Raw genomic sequence first — 4,311 nt, forward strand, 5'->3', positions numbered from 1 at the left:
AAAAGTTCCTGGGCAGCAGATTTACCCAATGCAATACGTCGTCTGATCTCTTGACTGCTGCTTCCACGACTGTTGATAGTTGATCCAAGAAGAATGAAGTCCTTGACAACTTCAATCTTTTCTCCATTGGTAAGAATGTTTATTGGCCTAGTGGTAAGGATTTTTGTTTTCCTGACATTGAGATGCAACCCATACCGAAGACTGTGTTCTTTGATCTTCATCAGTAAATGTTTCAAGTCCTCTTCACTTTGAGCAAGCAAGGTTGTATCATCTGCATATCGCAGGTTGTTAATGAGTCTTCTTCCAATCCTGACACCACATTTTTCTTCATAGAACAAATTAGCCCATGTGCCACACCAGGAGTCCATAGCCATGCCCAGATTCTGTTTGTTGTATGAAGATATCGTATACACTAATGTTTATGTTGTTGTTATTAGTTGTCTTAGAGTCAGTACCTTACATACAACAGGGCAAAAACTTGCCCAATCCTGTGCCAGCCTCACAGTCATTGCTTGGGTCCATTTCTGCTGCCATTGTACCAATCCATCTTGTTGGGAGTCTCCCTCTTCTTCACTGATCCTCCCCTTTACCAAGCATCATATCTTTCTCCAGGGACTGGTCCCTCCAGATAACATATTCAAAGTTTGAGAAACAAAGTTTAGACATCCTGGATTCTAAGGAGCATTCTGGCTGTACTTCTTCCTACACAGATTTAGTTGTTCCCTTGGCAGTCCATTGTACTTTTAACATTCTCCTCTAACACCATAACTTAAATACATCTATTCTTCTAAGGTCTTCCTTACTCATGTCCAACTTTCACATGCATATGAGGCTATTGGAAAGACCATGGCTTAGGTCAGGCACACCTGAGTCCTAAAACTGACATCTTTGCTCTTGAACACTTTAAAGAGATCTGGTGCAGCAGATTTGCCTAATATACTACATTATTTGATTCCTTGAATTTTGCTTCGATAAGTGTTGATGGTTGATCTGAGCAAAATGAAATCTCTGACAACTTCAACCTTTTGCCATTTATCATGATGTTATTTATCAGTTCAGTGGTGAAGACTTTTATTTTCTTTTCATGGAGGTACAACCCATATCAAAGGCTGTGGTCTTTGATCTTCATCAGTAAGTATTTAAGTCCTCTTTGCTTTCAGTAAGCAAGTTTGTATTATCTGCATATCTCAAGTTGTTAATGATACTTCCTTCAATCCTGATGCAATGTTCTTCTTCAAATAATCCAGCATCTCAGATTATTTGCTTAGCATAGAGATGGAATAAGTATGGTGTAAGAACATGTCCCTGATACACATCTTTTCTAATATCAGGCCAGTCAGTGTCTTGTTTTTCTGTTTGAACAACTGACTTTTGGTCACATACAGGTTCTGCATGAGCACATTGTTGTTTTTAAGTGTTGTCTAGTCATTTTTGACTCATACTGACTGGTGAGCTTGAACCACAGACCTTGTGGTTCAAACCAAACTTGTAGCCCAGCACATTAGCCACAGCACCACACCAGGACACCATGAAAGCATTGTTGTTGTTAAATGCCATTGAGTCAATTCCAACCCATAATGACCCTGTATAGGGTTTCTGAAGAGAGGTCAGTGAGCTTGAACTGACAACCTTGCAGTTTAAACCGACCTTGTAGTCCAGCGCATTATTAACCCAAATGTTTGCAAATACTCATTTTCCTCAATGCTACCCATAATTTGTCATAATCCACATAATCAAAAGTGTTTGCATAGTCAATACAGCACATGAAAACATACTTTTGGTTTTCCCTGCTTTCAGCCAGGATCCATCTGATGTCACTAATTATATCCCTAGTTCCATGTCCACAGTTGAATCTGACTTGGACCTCTGACAGTTCTCTGTCAATGTAATGTTGCACCTGTTTCAAATTGGCTTCAGCAATATTTTACTTGAATATGGCATTAATGGTATTGTCCTATGATTTCTGCATTCCACTGAGTCACCTTTCTTTGGAATGGGCACAAATATGAATCTCTTCCAATCTGTTATCTGGGTAGTTGCCTTCTAGATTTCTTGGCATTGATGAGTGAGTGCCTCCAGTGCCACATCAGTGTGTTGAAATTTTTCAATTTGTATTCTATCAATTCTCAGAGCCTTGTTCATTGGGAATACCTTCTGTGTGCACTGAACTTCTTCCTCCATAACTATTGGCTCTTGAACCTGTGCTAGCTCTTGAAATGGCTAGATCTTGACCATTACAGAAATGCCAATTTGGATGTATTTAATTTCCCTTTCTTGCTTTTTGGCTCTGTCTTAGACTTCCAAAACAATATCTAATAGAAGTGATATTAAAGGACATACTTGTTTGGTTTCTGCTCACAAAATGAATGATTTCAATTTCCCTCCACTGAGAGTAATATTGGCTGTTGATTCTTTTTAGATTTCATATATGTCTTTAGTTTTGTTATGAGATTTCCCTTCGATTTCAATTTTGTTGAGTATCTTTACTAGGAATGGTACTAGGTTTTGTCAAATGCCCTTTTGGTATCAATCAATATGATCGTATGGTTTTTTACCTTTGTTATATTTATGTGGTGGATTACATTGCTTTTTTTTTTCTAATATTGAACCATCCTTACATCACTAGTATGAATCATAATTGGTCATGATATTCAATTCAATTTTTATTTAAGATTTAATCTACATCATATCCCCTTATGATTTTATTTTTATAATTTTCCAAACCTATATTTAAAAATGTCTCAGATGTTCATATCCCTTTGTATTTTCATATACATTTCAGAAGCAGCTTATCATTTTGTGCACAGGCAATTGTATATACATATATACATATTTGTGCACTCAGAAATAAGTGAGATTATTGAATCAATAAAAAAGTTGCAGAAATCTGGTATATTTTATTGAACCAGTATGTCTCTTCACTTCTATAGGTTTTAACATATTACTTATTTTTTTCATTATACATTTGCATATACTTTACCATGTTCTTTCGTAAGTATTTGACATTTTATATGGTTTTCAAAATTTTTGTTGTATCTGTATTTTAGCATCCTCATTAACTGTATTTTGTTCTTATTATTGTAACATTATATTTCAGTTCAAAAAATTGGCTGAACTCTCTCAACAATTCCAATAAGCATCTGATATACTTTTCAGATTTCACGTTAACAAAATCATGTAATCTGTGAAGGATTATTTAACTCTTTACCAACCTTTCTTTTTTTAAAAAAAAATATACTTTTAGAAACACAATAGGATGAATGTAAAGCTGATGCTCTCCCAAGTAAACTATCACTCAATTCATAACTAAAACTTAAAAAATAATTTAGATAAAAGTTTAATGTCATATACATTTTTAAATACTTGATAAGTTTGCAGTATTCCATTGAAAATATTTTCTAATTTTCATGGTGATTTAATTGAGAAATGAGTTATTTGGAAGCATGATTCTCAATATTTGACGATATATGACTTTCTAATTATAAATATTTGTTATTGATTTCTTGTATCAGAGAACAAGTTCTGTGTTTCAAAATTTGGTGAAAATTGTTTTATATTCCATAATATCCCAATTGTTTTAGATGTTGCACTTATTCTTGGAAATTATGTGTATTCTAAATGAATCATGCAGTTCATATATTCTATAATCTTTTTTTTATTGTTCTATAAATTCCTGAAATATGCCACTTAAAATATCCTATATCTCTTAGAATATATCCATTACTTTCATTTCTTCCTCTATTCCTTTATTCTTTGGATTATTGGGGGGGGGAAATCATATTGCTTTATCTTTCCCATAATTCTGAAAGTTTTATCTTTATGAGTGGTTCTTATATCTCTACTGAACCTTTTTTTGTATTAAAGTCATTTTATGGTAATATACCTACTGTGGGAAGCATGGAGGCTCTAGAGGATAAGCGCTGGACTGCCATCCATAAGGTCCACTGTTAGAGCCAACAAGCCTTTCCACGGGAAAAAGTTGAGGCTTTCTGCTCTCACAGTGATTTACAGCATAGGAAACCCTTTACAAGCCTCTATGAGTCAGAACCTACTAGAAGGCACTCAACTACAACATGTTATCTACCCTTGTTCTGTTTTTTGTGTTTATACATTTTTTTCATTTTCATTCTTTTTTAACCTTTTGAAGTTTTATGTTTTGATGTGCTTCTTATAAACAGCATCATGTTTTAGCTCTTCTACTGTCATTAACTCTCTTTATTTGTTTCAATTGATATTTTATTATTGAGAAAAAAGGAAAGCTCTAACCATATTATGGAACACTATGATTTTTGACACATGTTTTACTTATTC

The sequence above is a fragment of the Chrysochloris asiatica genome, unplaced genomic scaffold (genome assembly GCF_000296735.1).
Source record: "Chrysochloris asiatica unplaced genomic scaffold, ChrAsi1.0 scaffold00253, whole genome shotgun sequence".
Classification (NCBI taxonomy): Eukaryota; Metazoa; Chordata; class Mammalia; order Afrosoricida; family Chrysochloridae; genus Chrysochloris; species Chrysochloris asiatica.